Here is a 22600-nt window from a genome sequence, read left to right on the forward strand (position 1 = left end):
AACACACATAAAGGTGATATGGGCCCATACCTGTTAGATATGTAAAGATTTTAAAAATTGACAAGCTGTACAGTTTTATATACAATCGTTTTATATGGAAATGTTTCTTCTATAGGAAAATGTTTGTATTTGTTGATGACCATCGAATTGTTTATTTAAAAATTTGATATATTTATTTACTTTTAAAAAGTATAAATAGTACTTCATTAATCCCACAAGTTCCTGTTTCAACAACTAATTGATATCACAAAATACAGGGGGCAGATAGCATATTAAGTTAGTGAAATCATATACTTTAATAAGTTTTTATAAATTTTAGCAATTGTTCCTGAACACATAAATAATGTTTGTTCCTTCTTCTGCTATCCCAGTTATTCTCTTCGAAATATGAAAGAGTTTTCCTTATTTGATTGGAAGACTGGAATTTGATCTGATGAAGGTTGGGTGTTAGGGATCCTTGAGGACCACAGTTGTGAAATGACAAAACTGGTTCAGTTTCTCAGGAGACCAGCATGACCCAAATCCTTTTGTTTTTCCATAAGATTAGCATGACCCAGTTCCTTTGTATCTCCTGACATTGATCAAGAATCACATTACAGCAAGAGCAATGAAGTATGCTTGAGAAAGTGTGACTGTTTAACCAATGTATAATCTTTAATATGATTGGTGCTTAAGCTGGTAGCATGAGTTTAGGGAAGTAAACTAGGCTAGGCTATAAACTGCTATGTGAACCAAATAAAGTCGGAGTGTTTACCATCTCTGCCTCCCTGTCTCATCACAGCAGCTGAGATAGTCCTTGCTGGCCAAGGACACTCAAGTAGCTGGTGCACTTATCAGTTGGGCATGCCCCTTAGAAGACTTGGGGTAAAAAGCAGCTTTATTAAATTTAATTACCTTGCCTCTACTGTGGTAGTTTGCAATTAGCAATGCCCCCACCACAGAACAATAATAAAAGACAATACTAAAAGATTTGTGTTCAAGAATACCTTCCAAATCCAGAGAAAGAACTGTGGAATTTAAATGCAGACTAGTTTACTATCTTCAATTTTTTAAAAAGTTGTCTTATGAATTATATCATTTAAAAAATTTTCTCTTCCGTTTGTACGTGATTCTTCTTTCACAAAATGAAAATATGGATTTATGTTTAGCATGGTTATAGCTGTAGAAACTATATTACATTGCTTTCTGTCAGGGGGAGGGGGGAAAGAAGGGAGGGAGGGAGAAAAAAATATAAAAAAAAAAAAGATGTTGAAAACTACCGTTACGGGGAAACTAGGTGGCAAAGTGGATATAGCACCGACCTTGGAGTCAGGAGGATCTGAGTTCAAATCCAATCCCAGACACTTAATACTTCATTGTGTGGCTTTGGGCAAGTCACTTAACCTCGATGCCATGCAAAAACCAAAAAACAATAATAATAAATACAAAACTACCGTTACTTGTATTTGGAAAAATAAAGAAACTAAAAAAAAAAATTCTACCCACTCACCCCCTCTGGCTGCTAGAAATCACACAACCCTCCTCTTCCAAGTGATGCATTGCTAAAAATAGTTTTTAGAAATACTCTTAAGTATGGTGTGTCCTTAGCAACTTCATCCCCCTCAGGGTTTGGAGAGGATAATCAATCCTCATTGAATTTTAGAATCAAGGGACTTTCCCTTGACTCTGATCCCTTCCCAGAACAAGCAAAGAGACTAAGAGAAATATTTACCAAACCTAACCAAAAGCAACCTTTATGATGTAAGGAGGGCTAAAACACACCTTCTGAACCGAAGATGCCCCACTCCCTCACACCCTGGACTTCTTCTTTAGGGGAAGATCCTCCAAAATGAGAAAAGTGGATACTTTGCCCAATCAAAGCAATAACAACAGCGCTACCATCATAAGAAATACCCTATAACCATATCCTTACACAAATTCCTTCCTACTTTATAATATTTGACACATCTCCCACTTAGCAGGCATAGTATTTAAAAATCCCCTCCGCCTCCAATGCCTACAATGATCTTTACAATAACTTGGGATCAAATGCTCAGAAGTTCATTTAGTGTTCATTTAATGAGAATGATAGTGACCATATCAAGCTAAGAACAGTAGGCTGTCTTGAGAGGAATTCAAAGAAAAAGAAGACTCACCTACGTGTTTGGGAAACTTCTATGGTTTGAGAGACCTCAGTAACTCAGATCAGTTACCTAGAAAACGAGTTGTGAACTAATTAATCCCTTTCCATTTCAACATCCTGTCATTGAGGACAAATGCAAATGTAAATGCTCTAGGAAGTTAGGAGAAAGGGAAAAGGGGGGGAATAAAAGGGAATAGGAATTTGGAGGAAGGTAAGAACTTTCAGGTGATTCTAAGGTTTGGATAGAGGAAAGAAAGATGTTTATGTCTTCTGCTATAGCAAAGCTGGGAAGTTCTGATTAAAGAAGATACTCAACTGAGGAAATGCTTCCAAAGTAGACTGTAGCTTCACGATGGTAAAGCCTGCTTTATTTAAGCTTTGCACCCTATCTCCTTCGTGGGCCCGGATAGCTCAGTTGGTAGAGCATCAGACTTTTAATCTGAGGGTCCAGGGTTCAAGTCCCTGTTCGGGCGACTCACAAATTTTGGCTAGTTCCTTTCACAAGGACAAACAACAGCAATCTTACTTCACACAGTATACAATAGGTATTTTGCTGAGTTTCAACACCCTATAACAAGATAAGATCAAAATAGATACAGGATTTAGACATAAAAAACAATATTATAAGCAAAGTAGGAGATCAAGGAGTAGTCTACCTGTCACATCTATGGAAAGGGAAGCAATTAATGATCAAGGAAGAGAACATCATTAAAAACAAAGTAGATAATTTTGATTACATTAAATTAAAAATCTCTTGCACAGACAAAACCACTGTAACCAAGATAAAAAGAAATGTAGTAAATTGGGAAACAATTTTTACAACTAGTATGTTTGACAAAAGGACTCATTCTAAAATATATAGAGAACTGAGTCAAATTTTCAAAAAAAATAGCTGTGTGGCCTTGGGCAAGCCACTTAACTCCGTTTGCCTTACAAAAACCTAAAAAAAATTTTCAAAAAAAAAAACCCAAGCCATTCCCCAACTGACAAATGGTCAAATGATATACAAAGGGAATTTACAGATGAGGAGATCAAAGCAATCAATCCATAGCCATATGAAAAATTGCTCTAAATCATTCTGGACTAGTCTCCCACTGTCCCTTATGGCTTTCATAGGGGAGGAAAAATTAATTTAGAGATGGAGAGATCTGAAATCTCTCATTCTTCCCCTACTTCTATCCCCTAAATACCTTACTGGTCCTAAATTTATGCCCTTTGACCTTTTACTTTAATAAACTTCATTCATCTAATCAATTATATACATACCTTCATATGCTCTTTTCATTGTTAAAAAAATCCATTTCTAAAGACACTACTTCCAGGAGTCCTAGGTAACTCTTTAGCTTGCCTCCCCTGTTTCTGTGACTGCTCATAACTGAAGTGTGTTCATCAAATAGACTCTGGTTATTAAAATGAGGCTGAGGCAAGTCAGTAGGAGTCAGAGTAGGACTCCTTTCAAGCATATTCACAAAACTATATATGAGCCTTAAAAGATCCCAGGGGAATGATGGGGGGAGAGATGTGATGGGAAAACAGACTGGTCAACATGGGAGATCAGAGATCCCCAAATATTTTCTATGCCAATAAAATCAGTTGGCTTTTCTTTCAATCTTTCCCTCCCTCTTCAAGGGTCCAACACTAGTTGACACTGCCCACCATCAGATAAAGGGAGAGACAGAATACTAGGGATAGTAGTTAGGCAAAGATGAACTGTGTGATGTGTGTGATTCAGGAGAGGACATGTGTTTTTCTCCTACTTGGGCAGCACTGCTCAACCGTGTCAGTGCCAGGAGAAAGAAGAAATGGTTTATTCGTTCTTTTGTCTGCCAAGTGTGATTATTAAATTTGTAAACTGAAGTTAAGACTACACCACACATAGCAGATGAGGGTGGAGAACTCCGATTCCCTCCTAGTTAATACTGGAAGTTTTGGTCTAAAAACTTTCGATTTGAAGCCACATCGCTCTAGAGAGGTTCATATTTTTCTTTTCCTTTAAAAACAAAACAAAACAAAAAACATTCTATCTGTCCACAAGTAGCGATTGATTCCAGAATCTCATTTTCAGTCGTGTTCAACTCTTCATGACCCCAGTTGGGGTTTTCTTGGCAAAGATAATAGAATGGTTTGCCATTTCCTTATCCAGTTCATTTTACAGATAGGGAAACCGAGGCAAATGGGGTGAAGGGACTTGTCCAAGGTCACACAACCAGTAAGTGTCTTAACATCAGAGTTGAATTCAGGAAGAAAAGTCTTCCTGACTCCAGGCACAGCACTGTTCGGTATTTGGGGGGGGGGGGGGAGCAAAGCCCACCAGTATGTCATTTAGAGGAATCTGGAATCAGAGAAAAAATGCAAAGAGTGTAATTAAGATCCTACCAGGTTTCAGGTCTAGTTCCAGGCTCAAAGTTTCAAAGAAAAGTCTGTCTTGAAGGCATTGGCATTGAACTAGGGAGAAAGTGTAAACAATAGAGAGCTTTTGCTCCCAAGTACAGGAATTTAGAAGACAAAAGTCTTAACCTACTTCTGCCGCACTGGAAAAAAAAACGAGCTAATCATTTTGTGAAAATAGTCAAAATGAGAAGTTATCTCTCACTGTGTCTCAGGGTCTATGCACTAGGTCTCTAGTTTGCCCTTAGTCTTTTGTACTGCCTGCCCTAATTTTTTTCTGACTGCCAAAATTGTTCACTTTGACTCTGATCCAGAACATTGGCTTCAATTTTGGATGGCACATTTTTAAAAGAATGCTGACAAAAATTGGTACATGATTTAGACATAAAAGATGAGATACCATAAGCAAATTAGGAGAGCAAGGATTTGTCTATGAGGAGGGAAGAATTCATGACCAAACAAGAGATAGAGAATATTTTGAAATGTAAAATAAATAATTTTGGTTATATTACATTAAAAAGTTGTTGCCCAAAGAACCATTGCAACCAAGATTAAAAGGAAAAGCAAAAAGCTGAAAACAATCTTTACGGCAAGTATCCTTAATTAAAGATGTCACTAAAGTCCTTTTTTGCAAGGTAAATGGGATTAATTGGCTGGCCCAAATGTCTGAGGTCATATTCGAACCCAGGTACTTCTCACTTGAAGCCCGATACTTTATCCACTACTCCACCTAGCCGCCCGCGAGTTAATGTTTTAAGAATACAGCACATTGACCAATTACTAAATGATGACAGGCTATGGATTGGCAGTTAGACAAAGAAAACAAAGTTATAGTCATATGAAGAAGTGCTCTAAATCACTTTTGATTCGAGAAATGTAAATTAAAACAGTTCTGAGGTTCCAATTCATACTGACTAATAAGACAAAAAGAGGAAAATGATGGAGTGGATGTGGGAAAATTGGTACATGAATTTCATTCTTGGAGTAGTGAACTGATCCGACCATTCCGGAGAGCAATTTGAAACTATGCTCAAAAGACAATCACACTATGAGTACCCTTTGATCCAGCAACACCACTACTATGTATCCCAAAGGGATCATAAAAAAGGACCTGATTATGCATAAATATTTAACAGCTCCTTTAATGATGACAAAATATTGGAAATTGAGGTAATTTGGGGAATGACTAAATTGAGATATATAAATGTAATAGCATACTATTGTGCAATAAGAAATAATAAGCAGGGGATGGAGGATAGGAGGGAGGGAGAGGGAGGAAAGCAATCAATCAATTTATTTGGGAAGTCTGGAGCAACTCCTTCCTCCATCACCCACTTTCCTTTTCCATTCCTCCCATATATCATTTATACCATATCCAACATTCAGTAAACTTTTTATATTCTCTCATTTGTAAGCACAGCTCAGGGTAGTGAACCGAAGCTAGAGTACATAGTCACTTCAAAACTGTGGCCATATCAGACACTGATCACTAGCAGAAAAGTGAGAGGGAATCTTCCTATAACACAAATGGGGGGGGGGGGGGGCGGGGAATAAGTTTGGAAACTAACGTTTTACCCCACAACTTCTCTAACACATTACCCACTCTCCACCATTCCTACCCCAAAGCTACCAATCTCCTCTATTTCCACTTTGCCCTTCCAGATTCAATAATTTTGCATCCAAAAACCTCGTTTTGGAGATTAGTATTAATGTAGGTTTACTTTTTCTTCTTAATAATAGATTGTTTATGCTTTCCCACTGAGATTATCTCCAATTTATTCTGCACGTATCTTATTTTGTACCTAATTATCTGCATGTTCTCACTTCCATTAGATTATAAGCACCTTGATAGTAGGTACAGTTTTTGCCTTCCTATCCTCAGTACCTAAGCAGAAAGTCTTACATATAGTTGGTGCTTAATATGCTGTGGCTTAGTGATCTGATTTTTTTCTTTAGTATAAAAGAGGAAAAACGAGAGTTTTAATCTAGAATGAGTTGAAAGTCCCAGATATGAGGTAGACAGAGAGCCTCAAAGAAGATTTTGCAAATATACCTGCGACTGGAGAACGATAATTTTACAAATGTACTTCCAAAATCTCATGTCAATTCTTTAAAATAAACAGGAACATTATCTTAGACATATCTATGTGAATTCACACTGATACAGATACAAAAGGATATCCTTAAATTACGAACCTTTTTTTAAACCGCTACAATAACTACTGAAAGAAAAACTCAGTATGGCATTTTTCAGGGACGAGGTGGCCGAGTGGTTAAGGCGATGGACTGCTAATCCATTGTGCTCTGCACGCGTGGGTTCGAATCCCATCCTCGTCGGATGTGTGTTCTTTTGCACTGGATATGAAATATCTTAGCGATGATTAAATATCGCGTCTCCTATCTCACTCTTAAAGGTCTGAGGGTTTCTACAGTTGTGGGTTTTCTTGAACTGAATCAGTATATTTCCCCCCTACGAGGGGGTTTTCAGTTAAAGCTAGAAGAAAAAAAGCAAGGAAATGAGCCACCTGTCTTCTATCTTAACGGGGAAAAAAAATGGAACTTGCAAATAACTTTATTTTTTATTCTATTATATGGACACCAGAAAACATCCTTACTTGCTTTTGGGGGGTGAGGATTTTTTAAAGATTTTTTTTGTTTTACAATTTTTTCCCCCAATCTTACTTCCCTCCCCCACCCCCCACGGAAAGCAATCTGTCAGTCTTTACTTTGTTTCCATGTTGTGCATTGATCCAAATTGAGTGTGATGAGAGAGAAATCATATCCTTAAGGAAGAAGCAAAAAGTATAAGAGATAACAAGATCAGACAATAAGATATCTGGGGTTTTTTTTCTAAATTACAGATAATAGTCCTTGGACTTTGTTCAAACTCCACGGTTCTTTATCTGGATGCAGATGGTATTCTCCATTGCAGACAGCCCAAAATTGTCCCTGATTGTTGCACTGATGGAATGAGCAAGTCCATCAAGGTTGATCATCATCCCCATGTTGGGGGGAGGATATTTTAAATGTTTTTAAATGTTATTTTATTTTTTCAACTACGAAGATAGTATCCTACATTCACCTCTTTGTAAACTTTTGAGTTCCATGTTTTTCTACTTCCCTCCCTTCCCCATGAGAGAGAGTAATCTTATATAGGTTATACAAATACACATTTCCGTATTAGTCATATTGTAAAAGAAGAATCCGAAATAAAGAGGAGGGGAAACCATGATAAATCATTTTTAAAAACATAAAACAAGTTTTAAAAGGTGAAAATAGTATGCTTTGTTCTGCATTCAGACTTCATAGTCTTTCTCTGAATGCAGATGGCATTTTCCAAGTCTTTTAAAATTGTCCTTGATCACTGAATTGCTGAGAGGACCTCAGTCCTTCATGAACTTATCCTTAGTTATGAAAGATGTTCATTCATTCATTAGGGTTTCTAACCTTGACTCAAAAAATGTAGGGGTGTGGATCTATCAGTGATGTGTCTTTTCCCCCAATCTCAAACTCTGTCCTCCTCAATCTAGATGATTTATTTATGTATTTATTCAATTCCCTAAATGCCTCTTACTATGTGCAAAGAGCATTGTGTTTGCTAAATAAAATATAAAAGTCAAATAAAATCGTCGTGGAGCTCACAACCTGAAGTTAGTCAGATAACTTTCCCGTTCTGCTTTTGTGCTGATGCCAGAGTCTAACCACAAATTTTTTTTTTTTGCAGTCTCCTAAAACTGAAATGCATTCGTTCTTTTGCCCAGCAAAATCCCTTTAAGACAGAGCCGGTGACAATTTATATAGCGGACCTTTCTTACTCTTCCTAGTGATAGTGGTTAGTGCTCTCTCCTTGAAATTAAACTTGAAGGTGTGTCCACTCATAATACGCTAGATCCTTCAGGCCTGGAACTGTTGAGGTTTTTGTTCTTCCATCCCCAGAGTCCTGGCAACGTGTTATATCACAAAGAAGACACTTCAGTGCTGTTTGTTGAATAGAATTTAATTGATAACAAGTAGCAATGTTGATATTTATAAATGCATTCTATACTTTTCCCCCTCTAGTTGGACTCTCTCATTGATGATTTAGTCTCGTGATCACACTTGAGATGAAAATCATGGGTGTTTACCCAAGTCAGAATTTCCTGGAATTTCATTCCAAGTAGTTAATATGTAAGATAAAGTCATAATGAACCTACATATCTAAAAGAGCAGAGATAAGAAAATATTAAATTATTTTTGGAGATGCCGGGGATCGAACCCGGGGCCTCATACATGCGAAGCATGCGCTCTACCACTGAGCTACATCCCCTCTCTGAAGAGCTGGTTTACTTCAAGTCAAAAGAAAGAAAATTTGGGGGGCGGGAGTGAAAGAGGAAATAATGACTCATTTTTTTGTCCCTAGAAATAAAAATCCTGTTTTAGATTGTTCACATTTTTCATAAAGACAAACTTTTACTAATATAAACGATTTCAAAGCCGGTCTAATTCAACACATTCCTTAACAAAAACTCTCTCTACATCTCCAACAATTTGACATCAAGTCCTTGTTTCAAGGGAGAAATCCCAAATAACTGGTTATCCAACACATTCATTTCTGTTGATCTCTTATAGTAAGTAATTTTCATGTCAGTCACAGATTCACTGACTTGTGCTAGCACTGGAGTTGGAATGCTGTTAAATCTTGTCCAGAGGAAAAACAAAGTAAAGAATCCATTAAATTGCACTATTTGCTGTCCTTGATACGATTAAATTTGAAAACATGATGTAGATTTCCTTGAAAAAGGAAATCAGTAAAATAAACTATACTGTTTTATAGTATAATGTACATAATTGCCAAATAAATTAATATAGGTCATTATTTAAGTAGAAAGAAAACTTTTCTTAAAGATTCTTGATGGGGTCATACTCCTAAAGGCAAAAACATGCTGAAAAAACATATATTACAGATAGCATGTAATCTTGTTTCATATTCCTTGTAATCTTAGCTCAAAAAAACCTAAATTAAGCACTCTAAATTCCTTAGTTATCTCTCTAGTTCATCTTCAATAAATAACACTGAGAGGCATAACAGGTCATTTTTAATAAGAGCAATAGTAATAACACAATTACACAATACTTTAAGGTTTACAAAGCACAATTATAAGCCTTTTAGATGGATAGAAGAGATTATATTCTTTCCATTTCACAAATAAAGAAACTGAGGATCAGAAAATTCACATTCAGAGACTAAAAGTAGTTAATATTGGCAGTAAAAAAAAGTTACCAAATTGACTAAGTTTTAGAAGGGATTCTTGTTCAGATATATATTGGAATAGTCTTGGAAGTATCTTTCAACTCTAAATTTCTTTAAGTCTATGAAATAGAAAGGAAAACATGAAGAAAAGGGAACAGTACTTCCCAAGGCCACACTAATATGGTTGACAATTTACCTTATTTTCCTCATCAAAGCAGAAATTTACAATTTCCTTTCTAACTATAACACACTGAGAAGTTAATATGAAAATCAACAAACATAGTAAATTCAAGTGACCTAGAATTCTTTTTTGACTATATATATTTTTGCTAGATAGTTTGAACTAAATTAAGTCATCTAGAAGACAGTTTTCCCCTTATGCACATATTTAAAATAACTAAGTCAAAGACAAATAAGAGGTGAATTATTAATTTTGCCTTTTACAGTGATGAAAATATAAATACATTTAAACACCCATTGCTCCATTAATGAACAAAAAGATACCACTAGAGGAAGATAATATATTCATTGCCAGAAGGGGATTTTGAGATAATTAGCTCCAACAGCCTTGCTTACCAAAGAGAAAAATGCTCAGAGTCTCAAAGATAATAAATAGCTGAACAACACTGAAAGAGATCTAAGTACTCTAACCATAAATCCAGGGCTCTTTTTACCATATCAGTATGTCTCTTGGCAGTCTTTGAAAAAACATAACTACACTGAAAAAACAGCATCAGTTAGTTATAATTCAGATTTAGACAGATTTGGTCAAAAATCTGGAATCAATACAGTAACTACTGAGTGCCTACTGTGTGCAAAGAACCATGTAAGGCATTATGGCAGAATACAAAGAAGAATTAGACATCATTCATGCATAAATAGGAAATAATTAAAAGAGGAAAGGCACTCAAATGAAGATGGGGTTAGGGCATTATGGATAAAGTGCCAACCCTGGAGTAAGACTCATCTTCCTATACCAAAATCTAACCTTAGACTCTTATTAGCTGTGTAAACCAGAGTAAGTCTTTAATTCTGTTTGCCTGTTTTCTCATCTGTAAAATGAGATGGAGAAGGAAATGACAAATGACTCCAATTTGTTTTCCAAGAAAACCCCAAAAGGGGTCACAAGGAGTCAGATATCACTAAAAATAACTAAACAGCATAACCATGGGATTTTAGTTAGGACTTGAAGGAAACCAAGGAGGTCAGTAGTCAGAACAGAGGAAGGCATGAGTTCCAGCCTTGGGTTACATACAGAGAAAATATCAGAAGCTGAGAAATGGAGAGTTTTATCTCTATAACATCTAGAAGACTAATGTCATTGGATCAAGAAGTATGTATCAGGGAATAAGGTGAAATACTGGAAAATTAGTAGGGGAACTGGGTTATGAAGGGCTTTGATGCCAAATAGAACATTTGTATTTGCCAATGTGGCAATAGGAAGCCACTGGAGTTTATTGTATAGTGGCATAACATAATTGTATCTGTGTTTTAGGAAAATCACTTTAGAACCTGAATGGAAAATGTATTGAAATGGGGAGAGACTTGAGACAGGCAGACCCACCAGCTGCCTATTTCAGTAATAAAGGACATGGGTAATGAGAGTTTGCACTAATGGTGGCAGTGTCAGAAGAAAGGGTGTATTGGAGAGATTTTACAAAGATGAAGTGGAAAGACCTTGGCATAGCTGGGATGTGGAGGAATACAAGATGATTCCTAAACTGAGAGGCAGAGGGACTGGGAAGATGATACTGCCTTCTACAGTTGGGGGGCAAAGGGAGGAGAGAGATCATATTCCACAGTATTTTTAATTAATAGTCAACCTTATTAGATATGATCATTTTCCTAATTCAAACAACAAATCGGGTTTTGAGAAAAACAGCTATTTAAATACAGTGCTTGGGTGCTCCAGGATCTTTGCCTGCTCTCTTCTCCTATTATCCCTAATAGATATAGATTGAAAGAGAATATAAGAACTAGAAGGAACATTAATGACCATCTCGTGCAACCTCTTCATTGTAAATATATGGACATCCTATCTAGTAAAGATATACAAAACTTTAAAGAAGGAATTTGATAATTTACTTCAATAACATTTATTTTGTCCTTATTGTGAGTAATTAGAACCTTAACTACTCATTTTTTTACACGTAGAGGAAAAGATGTGGGAAATTCAACTGCTGGTACTACTATCAAGAAGAATAAATCTCTCTCGCTCTCCAACTCCCCCCCTCTCTTTCCTTTGTCCTCTTCAATGAGAAATTTTTACTTTGCTTGATTAAATTGAGGAAAGAACCACGAGGGTAGTACCTTAAAAGAGATAGAGTAGACTCGTGATTTAATTGATATATTGAACCCCCTGAAGACGAAACTCAAACTCTAAGGGTTTCCTAAGTCATTAAAGAGGTTAAATGACTTCCCCAGCATCACACAGTCAGTTTAAATAACCCGAAATTAAACAAATTCTGTCATCGATGGCAACCAGGGAGACTAAGACAAGGACTCCCAACCAATTTATCCAAATGCAATCAATCCAAAGCGGTAAGGAGAAAGGGGTATTCTTTTTTATTCTAGGGAATTAAATCAGTCAGTCTAGTGAAATCAACAAGGTTTATGGATCGCCTAGTATGTGCTTGGTAATATGCCAAGAGCTGGCAAAAGCCCTGGTATTCCTCACTTTACTTTCAATGTTTTCAAAATGGAAATCCCACCTTTTTTTCTACAGCAAATCTCTGTGATTCAGTCAAGATCCAAAAGACTAAATCTCAGCTGCTAAAATAATTTGTACCCAAACCATTACATCTTACATAGTTTTCCAAAGGTTAGACTTGTTTTATTATTTTATCTCCATAAATTTTTATAATTTCTAATAATACCGTTTTATTTTATAGTAAACTTGTTCTATCACCTTTAAACTAAAAGAAGGAAAAGAGAGTACTATGGGAAAAAATAAAATGTGCCTTCTCTGAGGCTCGAACTCAGGACCTTCAGATTATGAGACTGACGCGCTGCCTACTGCGCTAAGAAGGCAACTGTTAGCGAACAGTTACTTTATTTTAAAGAAGGAAGAAACCCCCCCGGTATGTACTTTAAATATTTTTGTATTTTTTTTAATCTATAAGAAAACATGTACTGAGGAAATGACACTTTCTATCTGCTTGAGGAATATTTACTGAAACCTAAATGAATCATATAGAACTCTTTTTTAGAAAACTAAATCAATTGAAATTAATTTATTTTAAATTAACAATTAAATTTGGTTTAAATTTTAAAACAATGAGACTAAGGCAGCATTTTTTTTTATTTATTAGCAAATGGAAGGGGCAATATTTAAAAGGGGCAGGAGCAGCTAGGTGATGCAGTGGATAGAGCACCCACCCCACTCTGGAGTCAGAAGGACCTGAATTCAAATGAAACCTCAGACACTTACTAATTACCTAGCTGTGTGATCTTGGGCAAGGCACTTAACCCCTTTGCCTAGCAAAAACTAAAACAAAAAAAAAAAAAAATTTAAACCATTAAGACACTAAAAAAGACACTGGAGACTACTTATATCATGCAAGTCAAACCATCACCACTACTTTGACACTTATATATCCTGATGGACTTTTACTATTAATCATTTAATCACTAAAATTTTAATCTGTGTTGGAAATAGATGAAGCAACAAATTTAAAACGCTTAGTTGGTTATACAGGTAGAATGTGTTGTGGAAATTTTTGCTTGAGAAGATTTATTATTTTATTCATTGATAGCAATATCACATTCATAGATTTCAGCATGCTCAGTGGAATTTATGATAAAAAGGATCTAACACAGAAAATATATTGGAAACTGAGGAATAAGAGAGTGTTTGGATTCCACAAGAATGTGAAGGGAGAATTGTTGGTTTACATTACAAAAACTGAGGTCTGCCTGTATTGTTGCCTATGGGCAGGTATGTGAGTTAACACAAAGGATTTAGCCTCAATCTTATCAAGACCTGAGTCTGCCCCACCTAGTTCTGAATTAACTAGGGTCTCTGTCCTTCTCCTTTGTGCATACTCAAGGAGGTTGGACCGGGAAAACTTATGGAGATGAATGTATCAATCAGATTTGTGACCCCAGCAATGATTGTTGTGAAAGGTCAGGAATAAAGCCTTTCAAAGTGTAAAAAAGACCTAATATTTCTGGGATTCTTCCGACCCTCTCCCCTTGAGAGAGGTGTGCCATTCATTAAGATGTCTTAATAAAAAAATAATTTTAATCATTCTGGACTAAGTATTCAAGAGCCATTTATACTAGAGACTATTGTTGGAATTGATCTGAAATTAGAAGGAAATTCAGATCTGTAAGTAGACATTTTAAAGGAGAATTCAACTTGGACACATCAAATATCTTACAATCAAGAAATCTATCTACAGGTTTTCAAGTTATTATAAAGTAACAAAATTTACTTAAAAGTACATTTAAAGGAAGAATATTTGCAAAATTGCATCATCATAAGATAAGACTTCTATTATTCTTCTGCAAGTTTTTATTTATTTTCAAGATTGGGTTTCCTGTCCTAAGGCAGCCTAATAGCCTCTCCAACTACCAGGCTCTCACCATATTGCTACCAGACTTACTTCAGACCTCAGATTTTGGTTTTAGCCCTACTTTAGCTCAGAATTCCAGAAAACAAGTGATTCACCAGTCTCAGCCTCCTCCAGTAGCCAAGATTATAGGCCTGTGTCATCCACCAAATGAAAGAACTACAGAGGGTATTTGACTTAAAAGATGAAATTACTATTTTTCTTAGGGAGAATAAAGATTAGCAAATTCATTTTTTAGTAAAAAATTCCATCTAAAATTCACATATAAGTAGATCTTTTCAGAAAATTGATTACTATAAGTAAATCAGTTCAAGGTTTTCATATTCATAATGTAATCCAGAAAGACAAAGTTATCAGTTATGAAAAACTTATGGAAAATAAAAATCATATTTTATGTTTGTTTGCTAATTCAAAAAAACCCACCCTATAAGTGAAATAGAAGTAAACACCTGTTCAATAATGTTGTAGTTGTAATTATTCCATCTCCAAGAAAAAACACTGAGGAAGAGCTGTGAATCAATGGCACTTTTTTGGAGAGCCCATGGGCCCCTGTAAAGAGGTGAAATGCTGATCTTTCTCATGATCTGAGATGCCCCCATCTTCTGGGGTCTTATATTTATAAGGCTTGATACCAGATTTGATTCTTGAAAATTCTTGGGGGGCTTCACAAAATACAGAATTCCATTGGTTGATAGATGGTTCTCGGAGGGTCAAATCTTTTCTCACAGTACTATAGAATGGTATATAGAAGCAATTTTAGTTTTATTTCAAAGATCTAAATATGAACAAGTAACCTATTTGTTACTTATTAACAGTGAATATTAATTTTTGACAGTATATTTAACCTTTTTAAAGATTATCATGATGTGGATAAAGAATTTCTTAAACAAAGCAATACAAATTTTGCTATTATTAGTAACATTTCTGTATAAAACAAATTTGGTGCCTGTTATTAAAATGAGTCTCTTAATGTATAGTTTTGAAAGAACTGAGAAAAACAATGTCATCAGTGACAATGGTTTGAGAGATTTTGAGGGGATAGTAGGACATTTATGCATCATATACATTCTATTATTATTATTATCATAATTATTTTATGGTTAAAGATGAGATATATAAAAGAATTTCTCAAGAAATATATACTATTTGCTATATTATTTTGTCTAAGATTTATTTCTGTAATGCACAAAAATATTCATAGCAGCTCTTTTTGAAATGACAAAGAATTGTATGTTGAGGGGATGCCCATCAATTGAGTAATGGTTGAACAAATTGTGGTTTATATATATTGGGACACTATTGTTCTATGAGAAATTATGAGGGACAGGATTTCAGTAAGGTTTAGAAAGACTTGCATGAAGTGATGCTGAGTGAAAGGAGCAGAATCAGAAGAGCATCACACACACTAACAACATGGGATGATGATCAACTATGATGGACTCGTTCATTTCAGCATCACAATAATCAAAGGCAATTTTAAAATATTTCTGATGGAAAATATCATCTATACACATAGAAGAAGAATACTAAAGCTTAAGTTTGATTTTTAAAAGTTGTCTTATATATTGTCATATTTATCTTTCTAACGTTTTCTTTCTTTGGTTTGGATTTGATTCTCCTCTGACAGAATGATCAATATGGATCTATTGTTTAGCATGACTACAAATGTAGAGCCTATATCAGATTACTTTCAGGGGGAGTGGGGAAGGAAGGGAGGGGAGGGAAGGAGGGAGAAAAATGTAAAACTCAAAACCTTGCAAAAATGATTGATTAAAAACTATCACTGCATGTAATTAGAAAAACAAATAAATAAAATATTTTAAAATATTTATTTGTGTCCTGTTTTTAAAAATATAATGAGCTTTAGTTATTTTAAATTGTATTGTATTTTCAGATCTTCATTCTCTCCCTCTGATAACTCTCTATCCCAATAAGGAAAACAAGAAAAGCAAAATTCATGTTACAAACCCATGTAGAAAAAAAAATTCCTTAACTGGTCATATCTCCCCACCTCAAAAAATATTTTTCACTCTATACTGAGTGGATCACCTAGCCAGAAACAGCTAGCAAGTTTCATCTTGACCTCTGTAATTGCAATTAGTCAGAGTTTCTAAGTCCTTCAGAGTTACTCACAATATCACTATCAGTGTGTTAGTTGTCCTCTTGGTGTTGCCCACCTTACCATGCATCAGTTCATAAAAGTCTTTCATGGTTTCGCTGAAGCCATCCCTTTCCTCATTCTTACAGCACAAGTTTTCATCACATCACATCCAGATTCTATAACTTGTTCATCCATTCCCCATTTGATGGACATTCCTTTGATTTCTAATTATTTATCATCACACACACACACACACACACACACACACACACTAAAACAAAGGAGCTGCTATAAATAATTTTGTGTATATATATATATATATATATATATATAGAGAGAGAGAGAGAGAGAGAGAGAGAGATCCTTTTAATGCTTTTAATTTCATTTGATTGAAATGCTAAGAAAATTATTTGCAAAAATTGTTTCCAAAAAATAGGAGGAATGAAAGGAGGGTTGTTATTACACAAAAAAATGGAAATATAGGCTTAAGGAAACAGATCTGACTCCCTTAAACAATTGATTTCTATAGAAAGAAGAGAAATGTCTCTAGGGAACTTTTACTATTCTGTTATTTCTTTATCATAGTTAAAATGTTCACATACAACTTAGAAGAAATTTCTTCACAGCCCTCACAAAAAAAAGAGACCCTACACTGACTTAAAAAAAAAAAGAACACCTTGGGATCTCCTATAACATAAAAAAATGGCAAAAAGAGTAATAATAGTGGGAAAGGAAACAGTGTCCATACTCTACTCAAAACAAACCGCCTAGACAGGGACTTGAACCCTGGACCCTCAGATTAAAAGTCTGATGCTCTACCGACTGAGCTACCCAGGCCCTTAAGAATTAGTTTCTGTCCCCCTCCCCAGGAAGTGTAGGTAAAATAAGAAAGACAATTCCATTCTGTAAAATTGAACTACATTTGAAGTAACAGTAGAATGTTCAAATTGATGTTTTCAGCAAAAACCCTTTTAAGAATAATAATGAAAGGAAAACCCCAAACCGAAGAAAAATGAAAAAGAAAATATAAAACGTTGGCAAAGTTGTGGGAAGGTAGACTTCTTAGTGTATGGTTGATAAAGCTTTGTACTAATGTACAGTTATTTTGGAAAGACATGTGAAAATGACTCAGACAGTTATAGCTTTGACCCAGTGATGCCTCTACTAAGTTAATACCAGAAAGGAATTAAAGGAAAATGAAAAGTACTCATAAGTCCAATATTTTTAGTGGTTTGCAAAGATCTGGAAGGTTAGGTGGTGTCTATCAATTTGGGAATGACTGAATAAATTATGGTATGACTGTATAATGAAGTACTATTGCAGTGTAAAAAAATTACAGAAAGGATGACTTCAGAGACACCTAGAAAAATTTGTTTATGTAAGAGGCCCAGATCTAGGAGAATAATTCACACTATAACAACACTGTAAAAATAAGCAACTTTGAAAGACTAAGGAACTCTAATCAATACAATGACTTACTATGAAGCCAGTGTAATGAATATAAAGCACTTCTTGATGAATGAACTAAATATGCAAAAAATGAAACTTTTTTTGGACATAGACAATGTGGAAATTTGTTTTCATTGACTGAATTTTTTTACAAAAGTTTTCTTTTTCTTTTGAGGGGAGTCTAGGGGGAGGAGGAGGAAAGAAATATATCTTTGTCAATTGAAGAAAGTAAATTTAATAAAAAAAATTGCAAAAATCATTAGAGCAAACATTGTTTCTGCATTAAGGATAGCAAAATCACCACACTTGCTCCCTGATTTCAGATTGCTGATAAGAGTAGGTAGAAGTTAAGTTTAGTTTCTTATGGGACAGAGGATCTTCAGAATATTATTATTGTATTATTCTTATTCAGATTATTATTTACACACATTATTAATATGCCCGCAGGGTTTATAAATAACCGAGGGAGATTGCTAGTTTTGTGTACCAGACGTGGGGAAACCGTACATACATCGTTCGTATTTGTTTGTGTCCTATAATCTTTTCTTGATCCATTCTGAAACAACTCTAGGGGTTCCCTGATGTAATCGAGTCGGAGATCTGCTACCCTAAGTTAGCCTTTTGTCTGTGATAACAAAATGATGAGTTTACAGTTTCCTTGATAGTAATTAGCTTCCACCCCCACGCCCCCCCCACCCCAAGAAATCACACATCTGAATCAGTTGCCTGGGCTTCAGTGGTAGACTAAAGCATTTCTACTTCATTCCTATGTAGAGAAGGAAAGAATAGTGAGGAACCCATAGGATACCATTAAACACTCAGATTCCGCAATTCATTCTTTCCTTCTATTCCTAAAACTTTCCTTAATTTGGAACCAGTGAACTTGACTCTTTTAGGAACTAAAAACAAAGAAAAAAATCGTTTTAGGAATGAAAATTTTAAAAAATAAAATAAGAAAAATTATCAACCCTATTAAGCTGAAATAGCTCAGTTGGGAGAGCGTTAGACTGAAGATCTAAAGGTCCCTGGTTCGATCCCGGGTTTCAGCATCATTATTGTTTTTTGCAGGTCAGTGCCTATGCACATACTTGGCTCTTTTCTATAGCGTTTGTTGAAGTCACTTCCTCAACACAAGGAGTTCTAAAATTTCCTTCTATTTGCTGGCTATTAGACATGTGCAATATGGAAAGACAAGAAAGTTGGCGGGGGGGGAGTATTTCAGGAAAGGTGATAGATTTTTCTATCATAGTATTTGTATGGGAGAGATCTACCTTGCTAGTATCCCTCGATGGTGCCTTCTACCCTTGAGGAAGTTGAAAAACCTGACTCACTAGAAAGTAACGATGATAATGCTTTTCCCTCATTCTCGAAGACCATGACTTCAGGGTTGGTGATACTATTGTTGCCCCTGAGTTGTTTCTTGGGTTCGGTTCTGCCCTGCGATGAATCGAGACTGAGAATCGGGAGTGCAGATTTAGAAAGACAATGGAGATTTATTAAAGGAAGTTACAACATATTAAGAAGGTAATAGGAAAGTTAAAAAGAGTTTAAAGAGAAGACCACGTGGATTACTGGTTGAATTAGCCAGGCCATCTGACCAGGGTTCAGCGGGAGGCTGGAAGGTAAAAGAAGGAGCCCCTTCCTCGATCTCCTTAGATTCTCCCTCAGAATCCAGGGGAGGGGTGGTAATCTGGGAGTGACCAAGTCCACGTTGGAGATTTTTCCTTTTGGTTGGTCTTGGGTTTACAGGGCCTGTACTCCCTGAACTGGATTTGAATGAGGACGTGCTGTGCTAAATCACCAACCTCACTTTCTTCTCCAGAGCCATCTGGGTCCAGTGGTCAGTTCTGAATCAGGACGATGGGGATGTCCCTGAATACGAGGCAATCCGTGTTAAGTGACTTGCCCAAGGTTACATAGCTAGTGAGTATCAAATGTCTGAGGATTGCATTCGAACGCCGGTCCTTCTGACTCGAAGGGAATATGAAAGTTGCTGATTGGTCCAGGGGAAGGAGAGGGAAAAACCGAGATTCACAAAGATAATTTAAACCAACTGGAAATGGAAAGCAAAAAATTCTAGGATCACTTAGGATAATTATCTTCTCCATCATGCTTGAACCCAGGATCTAAAGTCATATTTCCTTCGATCTCATTCTCACCTGCACCTCATTCCTTTCTCAGATTCTCTCTTCCCTAGCCTTATATAGTCACACTCTCCTGTGTATACGGTATTTGAGGGTCGAGTTGATTATGCCTCATGACTCTCCGCAACCCTCAAACCCCTGATGACTCCACTCTTATTTCCCAGATAAAGCTTCTCCAAATCTGTTGATATGAATAGCAGTATAAGATAAACATCACATCACCTTTGAAGACTAAGGTGAAAGTATTTTCCAATCCTGATCCTTAATTCAAAGATCACAGGGGTTCTAAAACAAGGGTTCTGAACCTATGGTTTTTGAACTTATTCAGGTAGATAGATTAGATAGATAGATAGATAGATAGATATGTATATATGTATATCTTAGACAACTCTACATATTTTGATAAATGTAATTCAAGATTATTTCAAAGTGGCTACCTTTGAAATCTTGTGTATTCTGAGAATAAGACCATAAATTCCCCAGACTATGAAAAATATTCATGATATAGTTCATGGTTTTAATAAATGGCTGTTGTACTTCCTTGCTTAGATGAATATGTTTCCTGCTCTCCTGGACTGTCTTTTTAATTTTTTAAAAATTTTTTGAAAGGCAATGAATGGGGTTCAGTGACTTGCCCAAGGTCACACAGCTAAGTATTAAATGTCTGAGACTGAAAACCCTCCTGGCTCCAGGGCCAGTACTATATCCACTGGGAAACCTAACTGCCACCTAGACTATGTTTTGAGTAATAAGAACATGGTGGACTTTTCTTGATTAATGAGTATTGGGGGGGGGGGGGATGAGGAAGAAAGAAAAAGTGTTGTAAAAGGAGACATCTCAGACCTCTCTTTTGCAAATCAAGATGCATCTTGTAAAGGCCTCTTTCTTTTGGCTTTTTATATTTTTGCTTTCTTTTATAGGTGAATAAAGCTGAAGAAGGTTATGACTTTATAAGCTTTGAAAGGTAGAGAGATTAAGCTGCCAGAAGTCTGTGAGCTAGCATTCATATATGGATTTTCAGGATGTTAGATGACAAGAATGGATCAATGGATTGCTAAGTGACCTGATTACTGATCCTACAGTAGCAGAGATGTGGAACCATCCATTATTCAACCAGGCATGCATCATTAGAAAGTGAAAATATAATTCAACTGGAAAGGCAGAATAGAAATAAATTAGTCACACATCACCTTTGTTGTGGCGATAGTTCAGTCATGTCTGAGTCTTTATGACCCTGCTTGAGGTTTTCTTGGCAAAGATACTGGAGTGGTTTGCCACTTCTTTCTCCAACTCATTTTAAAGATGAGGAAATTGAGGCAAAGAGAATGAAGTGATTTGCCCAGGGTCACAGAGTTAGCTATTGTCTGAGGTCATATTTGAAATCCCATTACATGTACAGATTTTATGATCCTGGATGGAAAATATTCCATTTTTGCCTTTGCATCCTCAGAATCTAGCAAAAGTAATGGAACATAATGGTTGCTTAGTAAATCCTTGGTGATAGATTGGGGGTGTGGAGGAGTTTAGAGCCCAGTGATATCCCAGAATCTAATATTTTGAGCAGAAAAGGGAGATTTCTTGGCTATTTTTGACATCTTGGAAGTTGCCTTCAAGATAATCTTAAATTCAAGAATTGAAGGAATTGGAAATTCTTGTGCTTCTTGAAAAAGAAAGAAAATCAAACATCTGCCATTAACTTCGATCAATAAGGGATTAAAGACATGATCTGAAATAATAAAAGATTTGCACATTGCTCTTCCAAGTTATAGTAGATTATTGGAGAGTATGGTTCTGACTGGAAGAGAAGACCCATGCAGAAGTTTCAAAGTTCATTTTCCTTCCTGGGGTTGGAGACTGGGGACTCAAACCATAAGATTTTACTAGCTCTTACCAGAACCAGACAGGACCTGAGAAGAGATGCAGTTCATTAGAAAAATTAAGGTATTGCTCCCAGCAGCCCCCAATTGAGATGCCTTCTTTAAGGAGTACAATTGAAAAGTCATCAGGATTAAGATTAGAGGAAAAGTAGGATTTACTAAGAGTGAATTCTTTTAAAATGCCTATGAACTGTGATTCCCTTCTGCCTTTTCTACACTGCTTTTGTAATTCATCAACTCCTTTGCACTCCATGCAATTTTTAAGAATTGAAATAAAGGCTTTTCTGTACTCAATTTATGTTTATTACTTTGAGTGAGAGAGCCAGTTACCCACTTATGGAAACCTAGACTAGAACTACACACAAATTATATTCATCGATTTTCCAACACTAGTTGGAGGGCATAAAGAGTTTTAAAAAAGTGGACTTTGGAGTAGATAAAAAGAATGAACTTTATGGGAGTATCATATTGGGACCCATCTTACCTTGGGATGTGGCTACAAAATACTACATTTCCAAAATTGTATTCGAGCCAGCCAGGATTCGAACCTGGAATCTTCTGATCCGTAGTCAGACGCGTTATCCATTGCGCCACTGGCCCCTGAGTGTACAGGGTTGAAGGTAGCCTTAAAGAGGACTGAAGTTCAAATTCGTCCTCAGCTATTTGACTCTCACTAGCTGTGTGATCTTGGGAAAATTATTTATCCCTAATTGCC

General features: G+C 36.0%; 7 non-coding genes across 7 annotated transcripts; 3 read left to right on the forward strand and 4 right to left on the reverse strand.

Moving 5' to 3' along the window:
• The first annotated feature begins 2522 nt into the window (after nucleotides 1-2522).
• TRNAK-UUU (transfer RNA lysine (anticodon UUU)) lies at nucleotides 2523-2595 on the forward strand. Its single transcript has one exon. It is a non-coding gene; the product is annotated as a tRNA-Lys (tRNA).
• Nucleotides 2596-6765: 4170 nt separating this feature from the next.
• TRNAS-GCU (transfer RNA serine (anticodon GCU)) lies at nucleotides 6766-6847 on the forward strand. The gene has a single exon. It is a non-coding gene; the product is annotated as a tRNA-Ser (tRNA).
• A 1897-nt stretch (nucleotides 6848-8744) lies between these two features.
• TRNAA-CGC (transfer RNA alanine (anticodon CGC)) lies at nucleotides 8745-8816 on the reverse strand. Its single transcript has one exon. It is a non-coding gene; the product is annotated as a tRNA-Ala (tRNA).
• Nucleotides 8817-12697: 3881 nt separating this feature from the next.
• TRNAM-CAU (transfer RNA methionine (anticodon CAU)) lies at nucleotides 12698-12770 on the reverse strand. The gene has a single exon. It is a non-coding gene; the product is annotated as a tRNA-Met (tRNA).
• Nucleotides 12771-17179: 4409 nt separating this feature from the next.
• Nucleotides 17180-17252, reverse strand: TRNAK-UUU (transfer RNA lysine (anticodon UUU)). The gene has a single exon. It is a non-coding gene; the product is annotated as a tRNA-Lys (tRNA).
• A 1588-nt stretch (nucleotides 17253-18840) lies between these two features.
• TRNAF-GAA (transfer RNA phenylalanine (anticodon GAA)) lies at nucleotides 18841-18913 on the forward strand. Its single transcript has one exon. It is a non-coding gene; the product is annotated as a tRNA-Phe (tRNA).
• Nucleotides 18914-22412: 3499 nt separating this feature from the next.
• On the reverse strand, nucleotides 22413-22485 carry TRNAR-ACG (transfer RNA arginine (anticodon ACG)). Its single transcript has one exon. It is a non-coding gene; the product is annotated as a tRNA-Arg (tRNA).
• Between the last annotated feature and the right edge of the window lie 115 nt (nucleotides 22486-22600).

The sequence above is a fragment of the Macrotis lagotis genome, chromosome X (genome assembly GCF_037893015.1).
Source record: "Macrotis lagotis isolate mMagLag1 chromosome X, bilby.v1.9.chrom.fasta, whole genome shotgun sequence".
NCBI classification, from domain to species: Eukaryota; Metazoa; Chordata; class Mammalia; order Peramelemorphia; family Peramelidae; genus Macrotis; species Macrotis lagotis.